The following is a 15,541-nucleotide window of genomic DNA, read 5'->3' on the forward strand; positions in this document are numbered from 1 at the left end:
TAAACAACTTTCTGAGAAATAATAATGATTGGAACAGATTTCCCAACTAGCCCTTGCAGGCATGTCCTGTTAGGTTTTTAACCGTGGATCCGGTATAGTTATTATCCTGGTTATGGCACCGGGAGTCACACAGGAACTGCACGGTTTTCCCGTGTGCTCACGCCACCTATCAACTATATTAAAATTTACCTCATGCGTGAAGTTTGAAGTCGCCATTTTGTTGTGTGAAAGTTCGTGCCATATTTTGTTGATATTATATTTCTTTTATGCTTTAAAGTTTCTTTTTCAAATGGTGCTATGTATTTTTTTCCATATATTTTTCAAATATTACGATTGTCGGATAAGAACAATTTTTTTTACCCTTTGATTATAACAAAATCTTTTTGAGGATGATTTTTTTAATATTGTAATGCCATTATAATATTTTGGTTATGTTTGCAATAACTATTTACGTATGATTCTATGTTGATTTTTGCCAAATGATTTAAACATTAAGTTGATTTATTTAGATTGCACTGGTTTGAGTTGTCTGAATGAGATACTGTAATTACACTACAAGCGGAAACAATTAAAAAGAGTGGATATTGCGCAGTTTCCTTAAAGTCTCACAAATATGTTTGAAAGGTACTTTAATGGACATATTTGAGTTGATTTCTAAAGCATAAGTTGAAGAATTTTTTGTAGAGGGGAGTTTTTTAGCAGAAGAGAAAATGTAAAGCTGAAAAGTTGTGTTCGCTGCGAGAAAGCAAAGTGATACTTTAATACTTTTTAGTGCTAATCTGTTTTTTTTTTTAATTTATGATAAAATTATTTTTGCAATTGGGGAATATTTGAACAAAACGTTAAAAAATAGCCGCTGAAATAATAAGTATTGTGAAAGAAGCATCACGCAATGAATCCGAGTCGCTGAACAACATTTAAGTTTTTAAATGCATTTAACATATCTCATAATACTGTAAATAGTTTGCTTCAGATTTTGCAAAAATCAAAATTAGATTTGCCGAAAGATGCTAGAGCACTTCTTAGTACTTATCGAAAGATTGTTACTGCTTTTGTAGCTATTGGTGAATATTTTTATCTAGGATTAAAAAAGTGGTTATCTTTGCTTCTAAATAAATTTTCATTTTTACCTGATATTACACAGCTTACAATTGATATAAATAATGATAGTATTCCTTTATTTAATAGCTCAAACATTTCTTTCTGGCCAATTCTTGGTTCGATTGTAGAACTTGAAAGAAGCAATGTCTTTTTTAAAGCATTATTTTGTAGTTCTCGTAATCCAAACTATCTTAGTGATTATCTAAATTATTTCATACATGAGATGAAAAGTTTAGAGCAATGTGGCTTTTTTAGTAACAATTCAAAGCAGCATAAAGTTGTCTTAGGAGCAGTAGTTATTGATGCACCTGAAAGATCATTCATCAAATGTATAAAAATGCGCAATTAATCTTATGGACCGTTCCCTCTATAGAAAAAAATTGCAGTGTGTTTTGGTCTTTGTATTCAACGAAAATAAACAAATTATCAAAACATATTATCATGTCAGGAATAAACAAAGTTGAAAGCTATGAATAAAGTTTGGAACATGATTCAAATGCTATTGATATTGATCCATGTTTTTTTAAAAATATTTCAATCGCTACTCAACCAGTATTTCGAGAAATATCTAATCAGTTTAATCAAATAGATGCTGAATAAGTTGTACAAGAAAAAATAAGCTGTCTTTCCTTACAACCAAATATAAGCCTAGAAAAAATACACTAATACTTAATTTCAGAATATAGTTCGACTGATTTCGGAGCTAGACCCGCCTTAAAAAAACTTCAGGGTCCCTTAAGGGCAAACCCTTAAGGGACCCTTATGAAAATGTCCGCGCCAAATTTCAGGGTCCCTTAAGGGCTAGCCCTAAAGCGGCCAAAAAAAAAACCACGCTTTACTACTCATCCTGTATGAGTAGTAAAGCGTGGTTGTTTTTTTAAACTAGTAATATTCAATAGTTTAACACAGTTTATTTAATGATATTTATATAAATCATCATTACATATCTTTATTTATAAAAGTGTTTTCTAAGTCTTTTGCTTTTTTTGTCGAGGATCTTTGTTTTCACTGTCGTCTTCGTTTTCACTGTCGTCATTATTTCCTTCATAGTCGTCAACTTTACTCTCTTCCTCAATCAAAACTTCAAGTGCCTTTTTCTTACAGGGCTGCAGACGACCACCAGAGCGATCCTGGCGTTATTAAAAAATCGTGCCACTTTCAGTTCTTTCTTTTTAGACGTGGTGCCAGGGAAAATGTGGACAGTTGAAACTATAAACATTTAAATAAATACTTATAAAAAAAAGAGAAAAAATATGTAAATAAATAGTCATTTAAATCTATAATTATATAACCAATTACTATAGTTATGCCTAAATATATGGATTCACATGTATTAGAGATTCACATGTATTAGAGATTGTATTGTTTGATATAGCCGCATTGACAATATAAATTATATCTGCATGTAAAAAGATATTAAAAGTTTTACTTTATTTTACTGTGTTAAGTCAAACACCACGAGTCAAACTGTTGACTCATGGTCAAACAGATTCATATTTGTACAACTGTTCACAGTAGATGTAGATTACACTGATTTTCTTACGCTGATTTTCCAGGCTATCAAAAACTTCAGCTTCCCATGTGTTCCAAGCCTATTGATCTTTTGCTGTAAGTCATGGGCCAGCAATTTGTTTGAAATTGTTCATAGACAGTCAACCCTCCTTCACTCTTCATCAATGCTAACTAAAAAAGATCAGTTAACAACTTAAATATATTACACCATCATTCACACTATGTTCCCTTGTCAAGAGCAACACATCATGGCTATTCTTACATAATCAGAAATTGATAAAAACTTACCATATTATTTGGGTGCTTTTCAATCTCAGAATATTGCTGCAGAGAAGTAAAGATAGGAAATTTTGTATGACAGACATTCTGATCAACAAGATCACTAGCAACACATGCCTCCAATCTTCCCTGTCTTTGCTCAAGATTGGTCAACTTATATTCAGTTCACGAAGAATGAACATATTCATAAGAAACTGTCCTGTTATGATAACCACAATAAACAATATACTACATATTTATACTTAAAATATTATACTACTGCCATTCATTTCATATGCCAAAACATTTTATAGAATAATTTCATACCCCTAGTAATACAAAACATTCAAACCTTGTGCACTAAATGGTTCAACTTTAAGTCAGCTGCAAACCCCAAGCATACTACCATGTATACGCAGTAAACTTGAATCAGAAGAATCATGGAGGCTTAACTAAAGTCACAACAAATATTTTTTTCAATAGTTTATATAACTTTAGTAATTTATAATTACCCTTTGAAAAATAAAGTCTAAAGCAGTTTTGTACCATTATAAAACTAATACTTGACTGACATAAAAATATATTTCTAATTTAATTTAATAAAATGGATATGTACACCAATACATATTTTACATGTATTCCTTGGGCCATATGTACTCCTACATGTGGACCTTGAGATTCATATCAAATCTCATTATTATTTATATCCTAGGGTATTAGAGCATGGTGGCCTTATATACCAGGATATAAATAGTATTACTATAAATGCTGTAAAGATTAAGAGAAAACCTATACATGAACAATAAATAGTTTACAGCATACAATTGACTGTATATCTGACCATGGAATGCTTGAAACCTATATGAAATCATTAAAAAATTAAAAAACACAATCAAACTTTTGTGTACCTTAAATATGTAACTAGATCCCAATTTTCAAGAACTTACAATTGGCTGGGCAATACAGGTAGTTGAAAACTGAAAACCTTTAAAAAAAAAAAAAAGCGTAGCAACAAAACACTTTCATATAAGAACAAATAAATCATCTCATCACGATAAACAGCAGAAAAGTAACTTTTACTTACATCAGATAAATTAAGAGATGTACTTATGCAATCAGGCTAGAACTAAATAAAAATCATATTATTAAATGATATTTACTTTAACAATGACATTTAGCAACTGATAACATACATTTATGCATGATTAAAATCACATTAAAGAAATTTGATAATGTTAATAACTTACATGTGGGAATGGAGATTGAGACATTCAAATTTTGTTTTCACTCAAACTCAAACAGAAATAACAGCTTTATATGAAGAGATAAAAAATGACACTTGGATTCTTCTTTACTTTCATGACTTTCTCTTAATGAAACTTTACCTGAAAAAAACAATTTTTTTAAAAATAGGCTTTTTAGCACTGTAAGGTACAGCGGTGTATGAGTTTGTTCAATTAGTTTGACTAATTACTCTTAGTAAAAAAACTGACAGCAATCTTTTTTGTAGCATGTGTTTGGTGAGTATTAGTTTTTGTAGCATGTGTTTGGTGAGTATTAAAATTAATAATTTAGATTAAACAAAGGAAATCCTAATTTACATTCATTGCTTTTGTGCTCCATTTATACATATAATCCAGTCACACCATCAAAAATAGTAGGCACACTTCTATCAAAGTTATCCTCCTCTACAACAGGCTTACCATGCGTCAGATAATTGGAAGATTCTCCTAAAATAAATATATTTGACCAAAAATATTTTTAAAAAAAGTTACAAAAGTTTAGATAAAAAAAGGCAGTCAGATATTTGTCTGACAGTCTATAAATAGGATGAGATAAAAGCAACAATGTACTATAATTACTTTATAACATTACTTTGATATTTTTAAATTATCAAGATTATTAGCTACCTATTTATATTGCTGTATTACCTTTTCATCTTGAGACAAAGTTGATTACGACGTTTTCTTCTTTCAGTTCTTGAAGCCATTTTTAAATTATACAACAAATATTTTGTTGCTATTATAGGATTATATCTTTATTATATTAAATAACTCATTAAAAATAGTTTAAATAAAAATTGATCATCATGATTAATGTCTATCAATACTTAGAAGCTATATGAATGGACAAAAATGTTTGAAGCAAATTTATTTTCTAACCATGTAGCTTTCTCGTAGCGAACACAACGGTTCAATTCTACATTTCCTCTTATACTAAAAAACTCTTCTCTACTTAAGTTTTGCATACAACTTATACTTATAAAAATCCGTAAAAATATCTTAATTACTATCATAAAAAAAGCCACTCAAACTATATTTACAATTTTTTAAGGAAACAACGTCAATATACGCTTTACGGAGTTTCTTTCTGAATGGTTCAAAATTGTTCTGTTAAATCGTTTTTTTCCGAGTTTTAAAATTCCAGAAAATTAGAGCCGATTTCGGGCTATCCCGAGTTTAGCCCTAAGCCACCCCTTATTAGGATCTGCCCTAAACACACCCTGATTTTAAAAAATCATCAAAAATATACTAATTTTGTGCTGAAAAGAAATGTAAGCTAATATTTTTTAGTTTTGATAAAAAATTGTTTGAGAAAATTCGCCCTTAGATTACCCTGAACCACGAAGGGACCCTTAAGGGGCCCTTAAGTCATTTTAAGGCGGGGAGGTGCTTCAAAGCATAAAATCTCTGGGTATCAGCTATTTAAGGAGAACTTTGTTAAAAATTTAGTTGTTAAACCTAATGTCAACATTGAAATAAAGTCTTTTCTTATAAGAGCTAACGTTTCAGCTTCAATGAAAAAAAAAATCTCTACCTTATTTATGTTCATTTTTGTTAAAAAGAAGGAGCTATTTTGTATGCTAAATGTAATTTTAAAGCTAGTACGAGAGGATGTTGCAATCATGTTGCTGCAGTATTATTTCAATTGAATGAATATAAGCAATTAAATTTAAAATCTGTACCATTCGATTGAACAAGCACGGAAGTGTTACAGCAATGGCAGGTTCCTGCTGAAGGAAAATACTCAGAACCAATTAAGCTTTCTAAAGTTCCTTTGAAAAGAGTGATTTAGAAAAAGATCTAAACTACTCATGAAAGCGTCCTTTTGTATCAGGAAATAGAAACTTTTGTGCAACCCTAGTTTTTGCACATAATCTAAGCGATGAAAAAATTAAAAATCTGTCTGATATTTTATATAATCTGGGAGAAGGAATAGCATTTGCAAATCTTTTAAAAGGAAACAATTATCATTCAACATCCTACTATGAAACATCATTATCTGAATATCAGCTAAAAGTAAAAGAACTCGATTTAAATTCTGATATTATATTTAATCTTCTTAATACCATAATTAATCAACTTGAAGTAGAATTCAGTTACTCATTGGAATTTGGTGAAAGTCAATGAACTTTTTTTTCAAAATATTTAGTTCTATCAAAAGAGAAAATAAAGACTTTGGAAAGAGCTACTTTATCACAATCTACAAGTTTATGACTTGAAGAAAGAAAGAAACACTTGACATCTTCAAACTTTAGTTTTGTTACTAATAAACAAAAAAGTATATTTCCTGCCTCTATTTTGAATAGAATTTTGAAAAACAATAAAATCAACTTTTGCAACAAAGCTTGTAATTGGGGTAAAATAAATGAAAACAAGGCAATAAAAAGGTATGAAAATATAAAAAATGTATCAGTAATGAGATGCGGATTTATATTAACCCTAAATGGCCTTGGCTCGGTACAAGCACTAATGAAATTGTATAAGTAAATGAAAAAATAAGGGCTATTGAAATCAAATGTCCTTATTGAAAAAAAGATTTAACTATAGCTAAAGCTTGCCTAGATAAAACATTTTTTCTTGCTGTTGTTGATGGCAAAATAAAGCTTAGACAAAACCGTGTTAATTTTTATAAATGTCAAGGTGTCATGGCATTATTAGAGATTGTAGAACTAGATTTTGTACTGAAAAAGTTTATACTGAAAAAGATGTTTTTATTGAGAGTATTAAAGTTCTTCAAGAGCAAGGGGAAAAAACTACTTGACCAAAATAAACTAAATTTATGCAAGTTTATTTTGGTCAAGTAGTTTTTGTTTTTGGTCAAGAGTTTATGCAAGAAAATATATTTAGAGTTTGGACTATGTTTTATATTTTTTTCACAAACTTTTTATTTATCTGAAACAAGTTTTTTTTGTATCCAATAGAACTGTTTACTGTTATTCTTGGTTTTTTTATGTTGTCTTTAACTTGTTCGGCAGTTAAGATAGACAGTTGTTCATGTAACTTTTTTTCCCTCGTGTAAATTGGACTGAACAAACCCGATGAGAATTAGAGGGAACAAAGTTTTTCCTACTAAATAAAGATTGTTTTTAAACGAATTGTTTCATAATGAAACACAACAAGTTATGCAACCGCGGTATTTGGTTGTAGTTGTTGACTCAACATGTAATAGCATGAGTTTTTAGGTCATCACAAGATATTGTATCAATTGAAATCATTTTGAAAAGTCTTTTTAATTAAAGTACTTGACTGTTTATTTTAAAAAGATTTTACTCTAACTTGTTTATTTTCCGTGAATACAAAGACCTAATGCATTGCGGTTTTTTTCTATAGAGGGAACTGTGAGCTTTGCACTCACAAAGGGGAGTAAAATGATAAAATAAATTTGCTTCAACTAGTTGGTGCTTTAAGAAATTGATGAGAGCTTCTAGCATCAAGAAGATTTAATCCATCTCACTTCAGTATCTCCTTTCACACAGCTAGGTTACAAAATGGTTAGTTGGTTTCCTTTAGACTACATGCATTTCATCTGTTTAGGAGTTTTACGGCGGCTAATTAGTTTAAGGATAGATGTGCCATCATCATGTAAATTATCGCAAAGTATGATAACAGTGATCTCAGAAAAGCTGAGAACAATGCGACAGTGTGTTTTTAGAGAATGTTCACGAAAACCTCGTTCATTATCAGAATTTAAACAATGGAAAGCAACAGAGCTGCGGTCAGTTCTAGTTTACATTGGGCGTGTTGTTTTGAAAGATTTTTGTCTCCTCAATATTATAATAATTCTTTAGACTTGTCTGTTGCTGTTAGAATACTGCTGTGTTCATCGTTACTTAAAAACATTGCTGACTATGCAGGTCAATTGCTTAGGTATTTTATACAAACTTTTGGTGAACTCTCTGGTAAATATCAGTTAGTGTATAATATTAACTTATTGCTGCACATTGTGGATGATGCAAAAAAACTTGGTCCTCTTCATAATTGTTCGTCTTTCAAATACAAAAGTTACCTTAGTCAATTAAAAAAGTTAGTACAAAAGCCTCAGTCACCTTGTGCTCAGATTAGCAAAAGAATATTTGAAAATCATGATGTTATCAAACCTGCTCATTGAGAGCATTCTAGTAATAAGTTAAGTAAAATGCGTATACAGTTTCACTACGACATTGTCTGCAATATAAACAGTATCACAAAGAAAAACTGTTATGTCAACAGTTTAACGAGATAATTGCTTTTAAATTGAAGGCAAGGTTGGCATTGTTAGAAATATTTTTGTTAGAGCTTTTTCATTTTATTAACAAGCTCTAAAAAAATGTAAATAATAACCATATATAGACATTAAAAGTTTAAGGTTTCTTTGTTTCATTTTAAATGAATTAAATGACCATTTAAATTGTGGTATGTGACTATTTAAATAAGTTGTAATTTACACAATTAATAGTGATATTAATAATAATAGTAATAAAAATAATAATAATGATAATAATAAATATAATAATAATTAAAATAACAACAATAATAATAATAATAATAACAATATTATAGTAATAATAGTAATAATAATAATAATAATAATAATAATAATAATAATAATAATAATAATAATAATAATAATAATAATAATAATAATAATAATAATAATAATAATAATAATAATAATAATAATAATAATAATAATAATAATAATAATAATAATAATAATAATAATAATAATAATAATAATAATAATAATAATAATAATAATAATAATAATGATAATAATAATAAGAAGAAGAATAATAAGAATAACAATAATAACAATAATAATAAAAATAAAAATAATTATAATAATAGTTATAATAACAATAATAATAATAATAATAATAATAGCAATAGTATAGTAATAATAGTAATGATAATAATAATAATAATAATAATAATAATAATAATAATAATAATAATAATAATAATAAATATAATAATAATAATAATAATAATAATAATAATAATAATAATAATAATAATAATAATAATAATAATAATAATAAAAATAATAATAACAATAATAATAATAATAAATATAATAATAATAATAATAATAATAATATTTATTGTTGTTTGAAAAAGAGTTTTTTTGTGAAAGAAGACTTTAGTTTTCATGTAGTCAAGTGACATTTGTCTTGCAAAACTTATATTTTGTGATCAAATAGTTCCGTTAAAATGCTTACAAGTGTTTAAGTTCTTTTTTAATTACACTTATTAAAAATCAACTAATAAAAATCTAAATTCATGTGCAAGCATAGAATCAACAAAACTTATTTTAGAGTGCTCGCATCAATTACTTTTGGTCTTCTCAGATATACAAACCATTACATCACAGATTTATAATGCTATTGTAAAAATACAATGATAACAACATGGTAATGAGCCCAAAAGTTTCCACTTTCACAAAATTTGTTAAATTTAGGGTTAAATTTTTTCGAATCTATTCATGGTCTTTTGGCTGCAGTTTGTGTCTTAAGCAGTATTGATATAAAAAGTAATAGAATAAATGAAAGTGAAAAGTTTCCTTGGTAAAAGCAATGGCATATATAATTTCATATGCTGATTTGTGATAGGTTATTCATCTTTTTAGTATTTTTTAAAATGAAGTTAATATTGATATTGTATATATTGACTGCTTTGTAAACTCAAAGGGTTTAGAGTATATTTATATATTATACAAATTCTGTGCGTGCAAATCCCATGACAAAGGAAACCAAAAGCGATTAAATTGAGTTAGCTATAAAAACGTGGCTGAGTGTTTCATCTGATAGAGGTGGAGGTTGTAAAAGGCGAGAGAAAACCAAAAAAAAGTTGCCTGGGATAAATGCAGAGGATTTTTTTAAGCAATAATTATAAAGCTTCGATAAAATTATTATTTTTTATATTTGAGGTGTTATTTTTGTTTATTCTTCTAGGGATGCAAAGCGTTCAAAACCTGCAACAACTGAAGCAAAAAATGTATAATACAAAATATCTAAAAATAGCACAACTTGATATACATATATATATATATATATATATATATATATATATATATATATATATATATATATATATATATATATATATATATATATATATATATATAAATATACATACACACATACATCCATATATATCAACTAAAGCTATTTTTAGGTATTTTGTTTGAATGTGTGTGTGTGCTTTTACAACACTTTTGTATTTACTTCATTTAACGAAGAATTAATATCACAAAATTCCTTTCAAAGGTAGCGATCGCTTAAATAATACAATAAAGCTTTTGTATTTAAATTTTATTTATTTTTACTTTAAGTTTATATTATAAAGATTGTTTGGCATGTCTACAGTTTTAAAAAGTAATATATAAATGACAAAAATATAAGTAATAATAATCCTATAAACATACAATACTTTATACAACAAACAACCTATAATAAAGTATTATATAGTTACAAGTATTTATTTTAATAATATGGTTACTGTTTTCTTATTTGATTGGGTCTATCAAGTATACTTTTATTGGTATACCTTACTATAGAATATATTTTATACATGTCATAAAGAACTTAGTTGCATTTTTTCTGGACAGATTCTCATCGGGTATAATCAGCTTATTCATCATAATATGGTAAGTTCCCATTTTTACGTTTTTGTTTACGTTCTGCCGATGAGCAGCCGCCCATCAAAAATTTATAAAAATTGCTTCTATAGCCGATTAAATGCGAACGTCTGATATCGGGCCGCTGCTAGTGTGTTATCTGGGTTGTACTTTTTCTTTAAACATAAATGTTCTCCTTGTCCGTAGTTAGTTTGTGACATTAATTTACTCTAACGTGTTCGATTTCTTCGTTTTTGACTGACAAAGGAAGATCAACTCAACGCCTTTTTTGTAACTTGTTTATATACAGTACTGTGAATGAATTTTAGCCCACTTATTAAAACTCTTGTTTTTTTAACATAATTTGAATAATAGCTTCCGATTATTTTTTTAAATAAAATAATGTCTAACTTCAAACAATACTAAACTCTATTTTAACAAACAAAAGCAATATTTATCAATCTTTTATAACAATTTTTGTATTTAGATATCTAACGCATATATTTTTATTGTATGCTGATCTGAACCAAATTCGTATTAGCTCGTTTGTTTTTAATTTGCTCTTGCATTTTTTTTTTTTTTTTGTTTATTGCTATGAAGGCTTAATATAAAATGATAGTACAGTTTGCAAAGATATTTCATAGATAATGTGTGTTTAATATTATTTTTTGTTTTTCAACCAGCAAAACTTATTTTAATTAAAAATTTTTTTTTTTATTACATATGTATTATTATGTTTATTGTTATTTAAGTAATAAAATGAGTAAAAATCCACTAATGGAAAATTAAAAAAGTTATCGTGCTTCATGAAGAAAGCTATTCTCAAAGACAAGTTATCCAAAAAACAAAATATTCAAGGACAGCTATTAGAGAAATTATCAAAAAATTTAAAAACATAAGATCTCTTCAGGATAAAACTGGCATTGGAGGACCTCCAAGGCTTACAAAATATGACAAAAATTGTTTTAAAAATGTGTCTCTGCGAAATAGGAAAAAAACCTCTAGTGAACTTGCCCAAGACAGTCAGGCTGCGACTGCGGCAAATGTTTCCTCATCTTGCATGCGCTGACATTTGCTAAAAGCTGGGTAAAGAGGGTGGGTTGAAGTTTGAAAGCCTTTACTACGTCGTGGAAATAAAGAAAAAAAAAAAGAAATATGCAAAACAGCATAATAACTGGATGCAAGAAATGTTAAACCATGAGCTATGCACAAATAAACCAAAATTTGAATTGTTTGGTAGCAGAAGACGACAGTATGTAAGAAGAAGGTTTGGAGAGGCTTATTGCCCTGATTGTCTACATCCCACAATCAAGCATGGGGGAGGTTCAGTTTAAGTTTGATGTTCTATTTCATCATCTGGAGTAGGTGATTTAATCAGAATTAATGGCAAACTGACAGGAGAACAATATATAGAAAGTTTAAGACATCATGCAATACCATCTGGAATGAGACTAATTGGTAATAATTTGATTCTACAGCAAGACAATTATCCCAAACATTGTTTCTGAATGGCCAAAAAATATTTACAGGGCATGTGGGAGGAGGGAGTTCTCGAAGTAATGAACTGGTCTCCTCAAAGTCCAGTTTTGAACATTATTGAACATGCTTGGGATTATTTGGATAAACAAAAGGCTGATTATAACCCCAAAAATGTCGAGGTATGTTTTCGAATATTGGTGTTTTCGAGTGTGGGCCAATATTCCACAACATTTCACTACAAATTTATATAAATCAATTCCTAGGAGATTCGCTTCTGTGATCAATGCAAAGGCGGACATAAGAAATATTGTTTTTTATTTTAGTATTATATTTCATTAAATTATTTCTAGATATTTTTGTTTGCAATATGTGTGTCTATAAACAAGATTTTTTTTTACTTCATAAATCTTTCATATTTTTACGAATATATCAAAAATAATTATAAACTTATGGTGGGCTAAAACTTATCACAGTACTATATATTCTTACTAAGAAAACAGCCTTATAAATACTAAATCTGACATAGCTGATAATTATCCGTAACTAAAAATAAGATAATAATTACCAAACTCATACCATATGTTAACTACTGTAAAAATATTTGACATCATCGCGTGGTTTAACAAATCATTCTGACACACTCCCCCAATTTGTAGAGAATATCTACAAATTCTCATGAAAATGTTCATCAAGGGCTGTTGTTTTATAAGTTCCTCAGCCTTTGATTTCGCTATTCATGAAGGTCTTTGCTTTAGAGTCTTAGTTTGCTCTGCTGATAGTTTTCGCAAGGTATAGAATTATTTAGGAAGTCCTCGATCTCATTAGGATCTTGGCATATTTTCAATGGATAAAGCATCTGACTCGGTCTTTCCACTACTTGAATATTTCCCGCTCTTAATTTAGCCCCGCGGATTATATTATTTTCTCCGCGTACAAGTTTCGTTATCAAATCAATTTTTCACTCACCTCTATTCTTTTCTTCTCCTTTAAGCAAGAAAATCTCACCCACTGCTATGTCCTTTTGATTATACACTTTGCGCTATTATTTTTCTCGTAATGATCTTAAGTACTCCTTTGTCCACCTTTTTCATGCTAAGTTCTTGCGTTTCGTGATATACCGCGTTGTTCGTGTAGTCGATTTGTTGTTGAAATCTTCATTATCGACATCTTCTGCATTCAGAAAGGATCGTAATACCTTTCCCATGTAAAATCATGTTTGGTGTTAATGTCGAAAGTTGAATATCGTTCTCGATATATCCTAATGGTCGGTTATTCAACGTATTTTCAACATCAATCAAAACTTCATTAAGTCGTTCGAAAGTCAGACGAGTCCCTTCAGTTGCTTTGTGTAATGATTTTTTTACCAAACCTACCATTCTTTCAAAGAAAACTCCCACCATGGGCTTCTTGCTAAATGGAACTTCCATTTTATGTTTATCTCACCTAAGTAAACGTTTATCAGCGGGTCTTTCTGCAATCATCGGATCCACCATGCAGTACTTACAAATGTTTTAGCATTGTCGTTTATTATGAGTGCAGGTGTGCCCCTTCTTGCAATCAGTTCTTTTATACTTCGACGAAAGTCTTCATTTTCCATTGTTTTTAGTAGATTCAAATGGATTGGTCTTGAAGTTGCACGAGTATAAAGAACAATGTATGATTTCTTGTAACACTCTTTGCTTACTTTATATTCGATTGGGCCAGCGAAACCCAAACCAATATTTTCAAAGGGGTATTTGCTTTTAGTTTGATACTTTGGCAAATCAGCTGTTAATGGAGTGAATAGTGGTCTGCACCTGAATCTTTTACACCATTTGCAATCGTATATATAATTGTTTTGAGTTGGCTACCTAAGGTACCTGTCCTGTAATGCTCAAGTAACTTGGATATTGTCAGACCAACCATCCCATGGTGAGTCTGTGCATGTGCTCTTTTAATTACAAAGTTTGTAAAGGGATGCTTGCGAGGTAAAAATATTGGGTGCTCACCTTGTATACGATCCATGCAAACTAAAAGCCCATCGTGATTTCTATGTAATCTTTATCTTGCTGAAATATCTTTATATTGTTTGGATTTTTCAAATTCGTATTGAACAATTTTGATCAGCTTTCGCATTGCGTTGTTCATTTCAGTAGCTGATAGCACACCTCGACATTTTCTTTTACTTTTGAGATTGATAATGATTCTTAAGATCCCTGTCATTATTTTTTTAATTTTTGGTAGTTGATGCTTACTCTTAAGTTCATCGAAGTAGTTAAACCTCTCGACTATCGCAAGGTCATGAATTTTTGTTGGACTAACTTCTTTCATTACTTCATTTATTTGTGTATGAGCTATATCGGGTGGCCGCTTATTCTTTTTGGCAAGCCATGCTGGACCGTTGAACCATATTTGTGGAATTTTTCCATTTTTAATTCCTCTACTTCCAGTATCAGCTGGGTTCTGATTAATTGGACAGTGGCGCTAGATAATCCAACTTCGTTTATTGATTTCTATGACACGATTTAATATGCACTGTTTCCATTAACAATTGTCATTAAGGATCCAATGCAGCGCTACTGAACTATCAAGCCAGCCGTATATCTCCATAAATAGGTTTCTTTCAAGTGCCAATATAAAGTTTAATATATATATTATAATATATAATTATAATATATATTATAATGTTATTATGTATATAATATATATATATATATATATATATATATATATATATATATATATATATATAATATATATTATAATATTATTATATATATAATTAAAATATATATTATAATATTATAATTAAAATTATAATATATATTATAATATATATATATATATATATATATATATATATATATATATATATATATATATATATATATATATATATATATATATATATATATATATATATATAAAGTTTAATATATATAAAATATATATTGTTTTGATTTCATATGTACCAGTTTTCAAAATGGCGGCTGTAAGAGGTATGCTCTAGTTTTGTTTAGTTTTGCGAAAGATCTCATCTATATCCATTTATATCTTTGTAATTTTTATAACAAACCTACTTTTAAATAATGGCAAACAAATTCTCCTTAAGTCAAGTAAAGGATTTATTAGAAATTCATGAAAATACGATATTTAAAATCTTTAACGATCGTATACAAAAGTTAGAAAGCGAACTTGTTATTATAAAAGATGAAAACAAAGAATTAAAACGTGAACTTAATGAGACAAAAAAAACTATCGAATTTGTTAGTGAACAATACGAAACAATAAAGGAAACGTTAAACAATACTAAAAAAAGTGCACTAAGTCA

General features: G+C 28.6%; 2 pseudogenes across 1 annotated transcript; both read right to left on the reverse strand.

Annotated features, from left to right (window-relative positions):
• The window catches only part of LOC149886230 (uncharacterized), a 194,624-nt pseudogene that overhangs the window by 57,746 nt on the left and 121,337 nt on the right, over positions 1-15,541 (reverse strand).
• LOC149886237 (uncharacterized) lies at positions 2,001-5,529 on the reverse strand (annotated as a pseudogene). Its single transcript, XR_016454606.1, has 10 exons — positions 4,803-5,529; positions 4,473-4,601; positions 4,119-4,256; positions 3,956-3,997; positions 3,819-3,856; positions 3,701-3,729; positions 3,224-3,323; positions 2,902-3,091; positions 2,645-2,784; positions 2,001-2,310 (listed from the first exon to the last, which is right to left on the reverse strand). The product of XR_016454606.1 is annotated as an uncharacterized LOC149886237 (transcript).

The sequence above is a fragment of the Hydra viridissima genome, unplaced genomic scaffold (genome assembly GCF_058129835.1).
Source record: "Hydra viridissima isolate aposymbiotic clone 2 unplaced genomic scaffold, HvirCarnegie_v1 scaffold_7, whole genome shotgun sequence".
Lineage (NCBI taxonomy): Eukaryota > Metazoa > Cnidaria > Hydrozoa > Anthoathecata > Hydridae > Hydra > Hydra viridissima.